Here is a 15,456-nt window from a genome sequence, read left to right on the forward strand (position 1 = left end):
TAGCTTAAAAAATTTTTTATTGAGCCAATGATGAGCCAAAACAAAAATAAGCGCAATGCCAGCTAAATTCGAATTATATAAAAACAAAAAGGATTCGCAAAGCGCGATATCAAATGACAAGGCATAAATGAGTCCATCAAAAAACAAGCATCTTTCTCTCTCTTTCAAATCTTTTAAAAATAGAAGCTTTCATATCCAAGATTGAGTTCATTTTTGCGTTTATGATGTATCTACTTTGATCCTTTATTTATAAGATGTTTTTCTTACTCAAAAGATGATTAGATCCTTTATACTAATTATTGATTGAAGTTTTTGAGTTAGGTCATTGATTAAAAAGACAACTCTACCCTACAAAGATACTTTCAAGCTTAGGGTAAACATGATCGGATACTTTTCTAATTCTTTTGAATTTTTGATGTTGTTCAACTCAATTAACTTCATGCTTTTAAAATCAATCAATGGAATGCTATATCATATTCCTGCATTGAATCAAAATTAAAAATGTAGGAGAGATTTTTTTTCCTTCTTTTTATATTTCTTTTTTGATATGTCAAAAGGGAGAAATAGGGAAAAGTATAGGAATCTGCTTACTTTTTTGCCATCATAAAAAAGGGGAAGATTGTTAAAACCTTATTTCATGGCTTATGTTTTGATGATTGGCAAACCCTACATTATCTTGGACTGCCTATTTTTTCTAACATTTCAAGAATCGAGATTGGACGAACAACGATGAAATACAAAAGTGGGTAGCATAGGGTTGAGTCAAGTCTGTACTTTTGATTTTCACCTTTTTGAGTCTACTTGTAATGGTCAAAAGACTGATACTTAGTAACCCTACACACACACACTTGAGAGATTTAGAATCTCTATTTTTGCTCAATCGGCCGCCCGATCTATTGGATGTCCTGGACGATCGAGTTCAAAACAGAGACTCTAATCAGGATTCTTAATTAAGAGCGCATCATTAACATATGGCCTGGACGATACGTGTATCGGCAGGACGATAAGCTCAAAAGAAAGAAGTAGCCGCCATAGAAGTTATAGGCATAGTATTTTTAAATTATCGGCCAGGACGATCCAAGGATCGGCCTGGACGAAATTACCAATTATGCCTTAATTGATCAGGAAATCAAGGGAGTAATTAAGGATTATTGATACGATCATATGTCTGGACAGTACAGGATCGACCAGGACGATCTAGTCAAAAACCTTAAGTTTTCAGGACGATAAATATCGGCCAGATGAAAAAGGGCGATGCTCAGGACGATTTTCCTCTGATTTGAACTGATCGGCCTAGGACGATCGCTTAATTACTCCCTTGATTTCCTGATCAATTAAGGCATAATTTGGTAATTTCGTCCAGGCCGATCCTTGGATCGTCCTGGCCGATAATTTAAAAATACACTATGCCTTAACTGTCTATGGCGGCTACTTCTTTCTGTTTTGAGCTTATCGTCCTGGCCGATACACGTATCGTCCAGGCCGATATGTTAATGATGGCTGCCTTAATTAAGAATCCTGATTAGAGTCTCTGTTTTGAACTCGATCGTCCAGGACGATCCAATAGATCGGCCGGGCCGATGTGAGCAAAAACAGAGATTCTAAATCTCTCAAGTGTGTGTGTGTAGGGTTACTAAGTATCAATCTTTTGACCATTACAAGTAGACTTAAAAAGGTGAAAATCAAAAGTACAGACTTGACTCAACCCTATGCTACCCACTTTTGTATTTGCATCGTTTGTTCGTCCAATCTTCGATTTCTGAAATGTTAGAAAAAATAGGCAGTCCAAGATAATTAGTAGTGTTTGCCAATCATCAAAACATAAGCCATGAAATAAGGTTTGCAACAAGATTGGCCTGGATGAATTGTTATTTTTTTATCTTCCAACATATAAAGTCTGGCTGAACAGAGTGATAGTCTAGATGATACTTAATGTTTTGTACAAATTATATTGGATGATGTTCCCATTATCCTAGATGATCATAATAAATAAATCTTCTAATTATCCAGCCCCTCCCAGATCATCCTGGCTAAATGAGTTAAAAATAAACTGATCATACAGGATGATCTAGATGTTCTTTAGCGGTTAATTTCAATTTAGGGAAAATTTGAAGACCTACTATTTAAGATCTCTTATTTTTTCAAGATGTTGTCTTTTGATGTTGTCTTAACTTGAGAGAAGTAAGATAAGGAGAGGGAGAGCTTGGGAGGGAGAGAGAGGATCTTATGAGTGAGAGTTTGTGAGGGGTTCATAAAGGTTGATCCAAGTAAGGATCTGAATCATCTTCTCCAGTCATCATCCCTGGTTCCTTGGAGGTTCTAGAGAGGTTTACTTTAGTGATCGATCGAGGTTCTCTGCCTACTTCAGCAAGAAGCAAAAGGAGTCTAGGTTTTCTACCTTCTTCAGGAGGAAGCAAAAGGAGTTGGATTCTCTACCTCACTTGGGTCGGTGAAAAAAAGAGAGTTACTAACTTTAGTGTAATCTCTAGAAGAGAGGCTAAAAAAAAAAAAATCTACAAGAGAGGCTCCAGGGAGTGGATGTACGTAAAGTTGACCAAACCACCATAAAATCTAGTGTGCTCTTACTTATTATATTTTCACACATTAATATTTGCACTTATTTTCTTGTGGTGGATCATATGTTTTATTTTTTAAAATATTTCAAAAAGATCGGGCTTTTTATTTAAGAATTTTAAAAAACTACCAATTCACCCTCCCTCTTAGTTAGCCTCGGGTTAGTTCATAAGGGCTTAACGATCCTAATGAACTATCAAGTGGAATCAGAGAAAGATTCATAAAATCTAGTTTTTGAAAACTTTTGAATTTTGATCTATGTCTAACTTTGATAACCAAAACACTGTGAAAGGTTATTCCATTACCCGAACACCATTATTTGATAATATACCTTTTAATTTCCTAAAAACTCATTTATGTATGTTTTTTAGAATTTATAGATTATCACATGTGGATGCCTGTTAAAGAAGGTTATTCTGCACAATCATATGAAGTTAATGGCTTAAAAACTAAACTTTCTTTTATTGAATGGACTCTTGATGATAGGAATTTAGCTGAACTTAATGCAAAATATTTAAATTATTTTTATATGCACTAAAATCTAAAGATTACACGCGTGTCTCAACTTGTATTACGGGTAAAGAAATATGGGATAGATTGTATATTACTTATAAAAGTATAAGTGAAGTTAAGCAATCTTTGTTGAATATCTTACTGCATGACTATAAACTTTTTTTGCATGAAATCTAGTGAATAGATAACTAAAATGTATACTATGTTTACTCAAATTTCCACCACACTGCATGCCTTATGAAGAGAGCTAACTAACTATAAAAAAGTTAACAAAACTTTTAGATGCTTTCCTTCTTCCTTTGATGCTAAGATTATTATAATAATTGAATCTAAAGATTTGAGTACTTATTTTATTTATAACATACTTCTATCACTCATTACTTATCAGTAAGGAGAGAACCAAATATAACTTGATGGAGGTGAGAAAAAGAAGGAGAAAACTATGGTGTTGAATGCTAAAGATACGAATACTGATTCTTTTGATTATGAAAGTGATGATGTTGCCTTAGTCACTAGGCAAATAAAAAGCTTTCTAAGGAAGAAACAAAAGTACTATCAAAAGTGGAATAAAGGTAAGAGTAGTAAGAATTCTAAAATTTCTTCTTATATGATTTATTTTGAATATAAGATGTCGGAACATGTTAAAGCTGATTATCCTACACTTAAGGCTCACGCAAGCAAGGAGAAGGGTGAGGAAAAATCCAAGTTCATGAAGGATAAGAAGTGGATTTAAAAGGCATTTTGGGTAGTTCTATATCTGACTCCTCTGATATTGAAGCTGGAGAGGTGACTACAAACTTATGTTTGATGGCGGATAATCATCCTGGTTAGTCTGACCAAGAAGTGGTATGTGAACTAACCTACGATTAATTATTTGAAGTTTTTGAGAAAATTCATTCATCATATAGGAAACATAATAAATTATATGCTAGCCTAAGATTAAAATTTTTTAAATTACAAAAAGAACATGAAGTTTTGCTTAAGGATCATTCTACACTTGATAGCAATCACATAACTTTACTTGATGAATTTGATTAGTTAAATAAAAAGCATTCTGATTTAATCATTGAGCATGATTCATTAAAAGTATTGCATGTTGAGCAAGATAATGTATATAAGGAATTGAATTCTCTTATAATGGATTTAGAAAGTAAAGTGCATGCTTTAAGAATAGAAATTTTTGTTCTTAAAAATTCAGAAAGGTTTTTGGAAGCTTAATTAATTTCTTAAAAAGAGAATAGAAAATAACACACAATTCTTGAGTTTCACAATCCACCAAATCAGCATGCATCATTCGAAATTAAGAAGAGGCACTATAACCCAAATAGAATAACAAATCCTTTTCATGGTGTTTGATATCTTTCATGTGGCATGCTAGGACATATCTCCCATACTTACACTATTCACCATAGTACACTTTGGGTGTGGAGAACCAAATTATATGATTCACATCATAATAAATATACATTGCATTCTTCTTTCCATAAGAAAGGACCCAAACTTCTTTGGGTTCCTAAATTTGATGTTTGATGATTTTGTACGTGTGCTCTCATACAAGGCCTCATAAGAGCATATGGTACCTGGATAGTGGATGCTCATGATACATAATTGGAGACACCAATCAATTCATCTCACTAGAGGCCAGGGTTAGAGGCAAGGTCACTCTTGGAGATAACACCACTAGGAAATGGGTGGGCGTAAGTCTAATCGATAACTCTAAGAACCATTTGATTTAAAATGTTTTACTTATTAATGGCTTGAAACATAACTTGCTCAACATCAGTCAACTTTGTGATATGGGCTTTATCATAAATTTTTTGTCAAATACATGCATCATTAGCTTGAATAATAACACTATTTTATAGAGAAATAGATTAGCAATGTTTATATGTTTAATTTAAATAATATTGAATGTGCTGTTTTATTTTGCTTAAAATCTATTCCCGATGAGTCTTTATTATGGCACAGGAGTTTATGTCATGCCAGCTTGAAAAACCTTAGGAGAGTAACCTAAAAGGACATAGTTAGAGGTGTCCCCAAGGTTAAGTGCACAAAGGACCACCTGTGTGATGCCTATCAACTAGGGAATCAAGTCTAATCCTCTTTTCATTCCATTAAGGATATTAGCACCTCTAGACCGCTAGAAACCTTAACAAGGATTTATTTGGATCCATTAGCACTACCAATTTAGAGGAAAAAGTTAATGAATTTGTGATTGTCGAAGAATACTCGAGATTTACTTGGATTAAATTTCTGTCACATAAAAGTGAGTCTTTTGATGAATCTAAATCTTTCTTTACTTGGATTCTGAAAAAGCTAGTTTGTGAGATTTTGACCATTCAAATTGACCATGGTGGAGAGTTTTAAAATGTGAGATTTGGAAACTTCTGTGAGGATAAAGGGATTTGTCACAACTTCTCAGCACCAAGGACTCATTAGTAGAATAGAGTAGCTGAAAGGAAGAACTGGACCTTAGTTAAAGCCGTTAGAGCCATGCTTAATAAGTGTTCACTTCCAAAATAGTTTTGGTCTGAAGCGGTAAACACAGCTTATTATTTGGTTAATAGGGTGAATGTAATATCCAAACTGAATAAGACACCCTATGAGATCATTAAAGGCAGAACACCCAATCTTTCACACCTCCATATCTTTTTCTTTATAGTTATTATTCATAATAATGGGAAATTGTTCTTAGGAAAATTGGACCCAAAATCTGATAAAGAAGTGTTCTTAGGATATTCATGTATAGGGAAATCCTTTAGAGTGTTTAATAAGAGGACATTTGTGGTGGAGGAGACTACTCATGTACTATTTGATGAATCTAATCCAAAGAAGTCTAGAGTTGAGGAAAAAGATGTTGGAGAGTATACCCAAGGAGTAAAAAATTTTGGAGAAAAGGGTAGAGTCTCAAAACACTGATGGTGTAGGTGAGATCACCCAAGGAGTAAAAAAATGCAAGTTTGGAGGAAAGGGTAAAACCTATAAAAATGTTTCCTAGAGATTGGAGATATTCTTTGAGTCATCCTAAAGAATTAATCTTAAGAGACCCTTGTGAAGGTGTTAGACTTAGGCATGGACTTAGGAAGGAAGTAAACCACTCTGCCTTTATCTCAGTGACTAAACCCACCAACATCAATTAAGCCCTTTCTGATGAATTCTACATCTTAGCTTTACAAGAAGAACTTAACCAATTTGTGTGGAATAAAGTTTGAGAGTTAGTAGAAATACCTAAAAATCAAAGTGTAGTGGGAACCAAATGTGTCCTTAAGAGAAAAATGAATGATTCTGGTGTGGTGGTTAAGAATAAGGCAAGATTGGTAGCTAAGGGATAGAACTAAATAAAAGAATTGATTTTGAGGAGATCTTTGCCCCTGTAGTAAGATTGGAAGCCATTAGAGTGCTACTAGCATTTGCTTGTTATAAGGGATTTAAGCTTTTTCCAAATGGTTGTTAAGAGTGCCTTCTTGAATGGTGTAATAAAAGAGGTTGTGTTTGTAGAGCAACCCACAGGTTTTGGGAGTTCCCAATTTCCAAATCATGTTTATAAATTAATAAATGTTTTTTATGGATTAAAATAAGCACCAAGAGCTTGGTATGAGAGGCTTAACTCATTCTATTATAGAGGGAGTTTATTAAGGGGAGCGTATACACCACCCTTTTTCTACGGAAAGTAGGAGATGAGTTACTCATTATTCAAATCTATATTGATGATATACTTTTTCGATCTTTTGATAAAAAAATTAATGTGATGATTTTTCTAAAATAATGAGTAAGGAATATGAGATGAGTATGATGGGAGAATTGCCTTACTTTTTAGGGTTTAGTATAAGATAAATAGATAATGAAACCTTTCTTAATCAAACAAAGTTCATCAAGGAAATCTTGAAGAAATATGAAATGGATAAAGACAAGCCAATAAATACTCCCATGAGCTCCAGTGTTTAGTTGGATAAGGATTCAAATGGAAAATCTGTTGATAAAAAAAAGTATAGATGAATGATTGGATCACTACTTTAGTTTACTACTAACAGACCTAATATAGTATTTACTGTTTGTCTCTGTGCTAAATTTCAAACTGATTCTAAACAATCCCACCTAACTATAGTTAAGATAATCCTTAGATATCTCTTAAGGATGCAAAACATAGAAATCTGGTATCCTAGGCACATTGCTTCTTTTGAGATTATTGGATATTTTGATTCTGATTTTACAGGGTGTAGGGTGTATGAAAGAGCACTTCAAGTACTTGCTAATTCATATGATAGTCTTTAGTCTCATGTTCCAATACAAAAAAAAAAAGCTCTGTTACACTTTCTAATGCCGAAGCTGAGTACACTAACTTATGAAATTATGTGGCTCAAGTCCATTGGTTGAAGTAATAAATTCTAGATTTAGGATTACTTGTAGGCACTATTTCAATCTTATATGACAACACTAGTGTCAACTGCATCTCTAAGAATCTTATCCAATATTTAAGGATCAAACATATTGACATAAGGCATCACTTTATTAGGGATAATGTTACCAATGGAGACATTGAGTTACACCATATGACAACTAAGAATCAATTCGCTAACATCTTTACCAAACCACTGGCCTTTGACACATTCAGCATCTTAAGGACAAGATTGGGTATGATTGGCAAAAATTATTGAAGTTGATGCTTACTAAATTATGAACTTTATATTTTTTTAATATTTTATTTTTTATTGTTTTTTGTTCTTTCTTTTGTTACAGACCTTTCTTTTTTTTGTTTTAATTATTAATTTTTTATTATGTTTTCTATTTTTTTTATTGTTTTAATTTTTCCTTCTGCTTTTCTTTTGCTCAATGTTGAAATAATATTTTATGCCTTATTTTTGTTTTTTAAAATTTGTACTCAATGATTGACATCCCTAAATTAGATAAAGGGAGAAACACCATTGATTGCTTCCCCTCCTCTAACTCCTTCTAGCGGTGTAATTTTCTTTTCTAAAAAAAACTCTATCTTAAATTAACAACTGAATTTTTCAATTGAGATCTTTTCTATATTGTTACAATAATCTATCTTATATAAATAATATTTAAAGTCAATAAATCACTTTTAAACTTTCAAAATCTTGTCATTGTATTTATCATATGAATTTAATTCTGCTTTGTGGTTTACTCTTCCTTATATTAGAGAGTGAATTTTTCTTCTCTAATATCTAGAAGATATTCTCACTATTGAGAGTACTTAAAATTTTTGAAAGGGAGCTTGCTTGCCAAAATGAGAAGAGGCATAAAATGAGCCCAAGAAAAAAAAAGGAAATTGGAAAGATGTTAAATGATAAAAAAAATTAAAAGATATATAAAGTGTATCAAAAATCAAAAGATACGTAAGTTGTGCTAACCAATCGATAAGTTGCACAAAATAAGCCTACAAGAAAGAAGCTTCTTCTTTTTCAAACCTTAAAATCTTAGAAGAATTCATGTGTCATTTGATATTTTCAAAGATTTGATTTCAAATATCATGATTGTGACTAATTATTTTGCTATATTATTCTATAAGATATTTTTCTAGAAATAAGTTTTTAGCATATCACTTTTTTTCTTATTTAATTACTTTTTCTATGTTAGATCTTTATTTTGAAAAGGTGGTTTACCCTATAAGAAGTCCAAGCTGGGGTTAATAGGATCGGTTGTTCTACATTTTTTGTATTTCAATAATTTTAACTCGTTTTCTTACAAATTTTTAATTTAGTTATATAGATACTCTTGCTTTGATAAAAAAACTAAAAAATATTTTTGTTTTTCATTATTTTTTGTTGTTGTTCTCACCTTTTTCATTATTTTTTTTTATTTTTTCTATTTTTTTTATTTTTAGGGCCTCTTTTGATCACCACCATCCATCCACAAATTTTTAAAATTTTTATCACATCCTCCTGAATGATATCTATATCATCCTGGATGATATCATCAATCCACCCTTCATCTTCCATTTGAGTGCTGATCTGAGTCAATTATTTTAGATCATCCTGGATGATCCACATCATCTTGGATGATTTCATCAAATCCTTTCCATTATCTATGATCATCCTAGATGATACACCTATTCATCCTGAATGATCGACGTGGAAAAATGGTTACACATTTTAAATTCGGCTAGTACGATCCATAATTATCAATATTCTTAGACGATCCACTTAATCATCCTAGATGATTCATTATAAAAAGTCAATTTTAACTATTTTCTCACCCTCAAACCTTAACCTCTCCTTTCTTTCTCCCTTAAGCTCTAAACTCCTATCCATGACTACTCGCAAATGGTCTAGAATGCCGACCGACAGTTCCTCCAGGGACTCTATCAACCCTAGTTTCACTAAGGAAGCTGAACAAGCCTCCTATCTTCACTATAAGACTACTGGTATCACACTCTCAAGCACTATCAACCCTCTCATACTCACTTACCCGGTCCTAAATCTATTTGCTCACACCTCCCTCACCTTCATTTTAACACTCGCTTTTCCTTTGAACTCTAAACTCCTATATGAAGTCTTTATGAGCCTTAGGATCAACTCTTCCTATACTACCCTTCAGTCCTACTAGAACAGATGGCCTAGAAATTACTTATCAGGATTGCAATGAACTTCTCTAACTATCCACTACTATGGATAAGATAAACATCTTGTCTCAAGATCCTAATTATGACTAGGCTCCTGCCAACCGCCTACAGAGGAACACACATATCTCCTATCATGATAGGGGGTATAGCACCTTAGTCAAAGATGTTAGGATAATCCAACATGTTCTTTACACCTCAATAATCCTAAAAGCTGATGATCGTGTCCACATCACTCCTTTCCTTTCAATCACCACCTTTTACATAATAGCCCCTCGAGAATTCAATACTGTTGATCTTCTGTTTTGATACATTAAGCATTTAACTAGTATTAGGGATCTAGGGCACAAAAGAAAGCCAAACCTTATCTTAGGACACATAATAGCTTACATCCTGGAAACCAAATATAATCTTCAATATCCTACCCCACCTAATTTTCTTCTTGTCTTCTACACCAACAGCTCCATCAATATTCTTCACATCACTCATCTTTATCTGTAGTATAAGGAGGTTGAGGGAGCTGAGGGGGAAGCTCCTCCTACAACCGTTCTTAAACCTATTATGGTCCGCTAACAGTCTCAGTTGGATAAGCTGGTGGAGAGGTTCAACCAGTGGGAGGCTAGGTTCAACTTTTATGTTGTTACATAAGAGCAGTAGCATGAGGTAGATATGGATAGATTTGATGCATACATGACACATCATAAGTAGCAGCATGACTAGGATATTACTTGGTTTAGGGAGAAGTTCCTTGCCATCTCAAGTTTTTTTTCAAGCACAACCACCACCTCTTTCTAATGATCAGGGCTCTTTGTATTTATAGATTATTTTTCTTGTGATGTTTTTTTTTATAATGTTGTTAGTTTCTATTTTATATTTTCTATTATGTATTTATTTTCTATTTCCTCCTCCCTTATTGTGAGGTCAAAAGGAAGAGTAGTGGTTGTGTTAGTGTGTTCGTGTTGTTTCTTTATATTGTTGGTTTTTTCTTACTACTGTTGTTTAGTGTTTGTATCACATGCTTGATTTTAGAAAATCTTGCATTGCTTGGTTCATAAAAGTTTTCTTTTATGTTATGTTTCATTTAACTGCTTATGTTGAATTTCCTACATAATTTTTGTCATCATCAAAAAGGGGAAGATTGTTACAAATCTGGATTCATGGATTATAATTTTGATGATAACAAACATTTCTGGCATTTTTTATTTTTCTAATATTTAACTGCCTACTAACATTTCAGGTCCACAAGATCAATTGTAAATCAAGCCAGCTCAAAATTGACTAGATTAGGACTGAGTTAGTCTGTAAGTATATTTCTAGTATTTTTACCTTTTCTTTAATTAAATATAACTTTGTGGATCTTGATGCTAAGTAACCTTGCACACGCACACCCAGGGGAAGAAATTTCGTAGGCTTAAGAGTTTTTTCTATTTTTGATCACGTCATATAGAACGACCCTAAATTGTCCTTCACTATTAGTCAAAAATAGAAACCCTAATTAGGCCATCATTGTTAGGACAACCAAATTAAGTATATTAGCCTAAATGATATTCACATCATCCTAAATGATATGCTGAAATTAGATCAATCACCAACTCTTTTAAGCATGTTATAATTTTTAGACATTATATAGGATATTGACTTGGATGACGCATTATAATTAAGCCTAAATTAGTCTAATGATTAAGGAAAGCAACAGAGCAAATCTTCTAATCATCTAGCCCCTCCCAGATTGTCCTAGCCGAATGAGCTGAAAATGAACTGATCGTTCAGGATGACTTATTAATCATCCTAGATGATCTTTGTCGGCTAATTACAATTTAGGTCAAATTTGAAGCCCTTCTATATAATATCTCTTATTTACTTAAGATGATATATTTTGCTATTGTCCTGACCTGAGAGCGCTGAGAGAAGGAGAGGGAGTGCTTGGAAGAGAGAGAGAGAGAGAGAGAGAGGATCTTGTGAGGGGGAGTTTATGAGAGGTTCACAAAGGTTACTTCAAGTAAGGACGGTCATCTTCTCCATTCTTCTATCATGGTTCCATGGAGTTTCTAGAGAGGTCTACTTCAATGATCGATCGAGGTTCTCTTCTTTCTTTAAGAGGAAGCAAAAGGAGTCTGGGATCTCTTCCTGCTTAACGAGGAAGTGAAAGGAGTTGGGTTCTTTACCTCATCCAGGTCAATGGAAAGGACTTTATGTATAGGCTTCTCTGCCTTTCTATGGGAGCAAAAAGAGAGTCTCTGAGTTTAGTGCAATACTCGAAGGAGAGGCTCCGGGGAGTGGACATAGGTCAAGTTAACCAAACCACTATAAAATCTAGTGTGCTCTTTCTTATTACATTTCTGCACTTTAATTTTCGCAGTTATTTTCTTATGGGTGATCATATGTTTTATGTTTTCAAATATTTTTAAAAGATCGTGCTTTTTGTTTAAGATTTTTTTAAAACTACCAATTCATCCCCCCTCTTTGTTAGCCTAGGGCTAGTTCATAAGGGCTTAACAACCCTAACAAACTTTCAATTGTAATATTTAAAAGTGGCACCTTGATAATGTTGAATGTAATGCAGTAGTGATATTTGCTTTGGCACTATGATGATAAATGTTCCTTTATATTTTTCACTATTTTTTAGTATTTACTTTACAATAATAAGGAAAATATTTACAAAGGAAGATCATAATAAAGTACAACATTATCCAAGAAAGTTTTTGCACACATTCTAGTTCTTAAATGAATATAATAATCAAAATAGGGAAATTCTAAGCTCATTTATAGTTTTTTCCTGGTCAAAAATAACCTAATAAATATTTATTCTTTTAGGTTATTTTTTTTCATTTAATTTAAATTTTAATCAAGCAATGCATTAGCATTTTTAATGAAGATATACCCTTTTAAGTGAAACTATTACATGCTTTATTTATGCAACTAAAAATTATCTCATTATATAATATTAGATAAATAAAATATAAAGATATTTATTAAGCCATGCTATTGTGTTTTGAAAAATTTTTGAATGTATAAAATTTAGATTTAGGGCCTAATACAAGAAGTTTTGTTGTAAAAATAATAAGTTGGGAAACCATGAAAGGTGAAACTCAAAATATATAACCTCATGAGCACATCAAAGAAAGGAATGCATGCATACCAAAAAATATTCCCTCTTAACAAGTAACTAATCTTATAAATAGTCTTCATGTTAAGTTATAATTTATAATTGTTAGGATATATGGGAGTATTGGGTTCAATCTGACATAGGAAATTTAAAATTATATTGAAATGAAATTTAATATACCATAATTTATATGATTGAAAATTACTCTAAGTATAGTTTTTCTTTATGATTTCGTAAATTTCAAAATAACGCGTTCTAACGAGATGTCATTTATCCCTGGTTCATTGTTTATAATTACAACCATTCTCAAATATCACTATGAATTTCATATGCATATCAATTTGGAAACTAAAATGTTTTCAATACTTACATATGTTGCTTTTTATTACTTATAAGGTACATATGAAATGATTTGGATAACATAGCAAGGACTTAATTACCTCCATTTCTTTCAAATGGAGGTGCTATGATAAAAAATCGTCAGACATCCACTAGTGAAGTATATTAATTGAATCTTTGGGCCAACATTTCAAGAAAATTAGGTGATACCTAAGGTTAAAATCTACTAAAAATCATGAAATTCTACCAAAAACTTTACATTTATGGGGGAAATGTACAAAATGGTAAATCATGAGTCTGAAACCATCCTCTAATAAAAAATTTCTATCAAACATTTTCATGGGAATTTACCATTATAATTCCAGTGGAATATAGTGATTCAATTCATCATTCAACAGTCTCTATTACTAGCATATTATCCTCCAAAATTGTGGACACAATTACTCCACAGGAAATGCTGGCGGCTAACCAGCTAGAAAATTTCAACGGACTAAGACCAACATAATTTTTTTGTTGGAAAATGTTGCGAATCTATTTTCATGGATTATTTTTTTGATGATAGCAAATACTCTTATTTCTCTACGACAGCCTTGCCTGCTAACATTTCAGGTCCACAAGATCAGACGGCAGTTGGAACCAGCTCAAGATTGGGTAGACTAGGTCTGAGTCACTTTGTACATTTTTCCTTTTCTTGAGTCTATTATAAAAGATGTAGCTCCTAATACTAAGTAACCTTGCACACACACACACCTAGGGAGAATTTCTTATTATTTTTCAGAGTTTATTATTTTGGGTAACATCATTCGGGATGTTATTTATATCGGCTTGAACTATCAATTCAAAAAAAGAAACCATAATCAAGGAATCATGGTAAAGGCACCTGTCATTAAGCCGATCGACCTGACGATATTGTATCGACCGAGATGATAGGCTCAAATCAGAAAGAATCAGCCACCAGATCTATTTAGGCATTAGTTTTTTTGGACATCATCCAAGACATCGGCCTAGACGATGTAGCACAATTATGGATAAATTGATCAGGCGATTGAGGAAAGTAATTATGGATGATTGCACGATCACATCGGCTAGGCCGATCGCAGGATCGATCAGGATGATGGTGTGGATGATTGACATCGACCAACTTCTATTTAGGGCGATGTTTAGGACAATTTTCCTCGAATTTGAACTAATCATCCAGGATGATATACTATCGGCCTGGATGATATGACCAAAAATTATCTAATCATTCCAAATCGACGGGGCTAATTAAGCAAAATTTATGCTGATCGGCCAGGCCAATACCCCTATCGGCCTGGACGATAAAGTCGATTTGTATAAAATAAGAGCTATTCTGAAGCTCTTTTATTTAAAATCCCTTTCTCTACCTTAGAGGTAATCTTTTGCTGCTGTCTTGACCTGAGAAAGCCTAGAGGAGAGGGAGAGAGAGAGAGGATTTTGTGAGGGGGAGCTTATGAGGGAGTTTCATAAGGGTTACTGCAAGTATTGTTCCACTTCTTCTTCTTCCACTAGAGTCTCTTTTTTTTTTTGAAGGGTTGAAAGAGGTCTTCTTCAGCAATCAATCAAGGTTCTCTGCCTGCTTCAAGAGGAAGCAAAAGGAGTTGGGTTCTCTGCCTCGCCTGGATCGACGAAAAGGAGTTTTATTTAGGGCTTCTCCACTTGCTATGGGAGCAAAAGGAGAGTCACGATGTTTAGTGCAATACCTAGAGAGCTCCTCCGGAGAGTAGACATAGGTCGAGTTGATCGAACCACTATAAATTTATGTGTTCTTTTCTAATTAATCTTCCGCAATTTGATTTTCATTGTGGTAATATTGGTTTGTAATTATGTTTTGATTCAAAATAATTTTTAAAATACCAATTCACCCCCTCTCTTGGTTAGCCTTATGCTAGTTCATAAGGGCTTAACATCCCTAACGAACTTTCAAGTGGTATCAGAACGGATTCGTAAAAATAAAGTTTGAAAACTTTTTGAATTTTGATTCATGGCTAACAATGGTAATCGTAATACTGTGGAAGGGTATTCTATTTCCTGAGCACCTTTGTTTGATAATATCCCTTTTGATTTTTAAAAAACTCGCATGTCTACGTTCTTACAATCGATTGATTATCGCATGTGGATGCTTCTTAAGGATGGTTATACACCTCCAACCAATAAACTTAATGACATTACTGTTCCACTTCCTTTTACTTAATATACTCATGATGATAAGGTTTTAGCACAACTTAATGCAAAGTGTTTGAACTGCTTTTTCTGTGCTTTAAAATTTGAAGATTACATGCAGGTTTCAACTTGCACAATTGGTAAAGAAATTTGGGATAAATTG

The sequence above is a fragment of the Dendrobium catenatum genome, unplaced genomic scaffold (assembly GCF_001605985.2).
Source record: "Dendrobium catenatum unplaced genomic scaffold, ASM160598v2 original_scaffold_244749, whole genome shotgun sequence".
Taxonomy (NCBI): Eukaryota; Viridiplantae; Streptophyta; class Magnoliopsida; order Asparagales; family Orchidaceae; genus Dendrobium; species Dendrobium catenatum.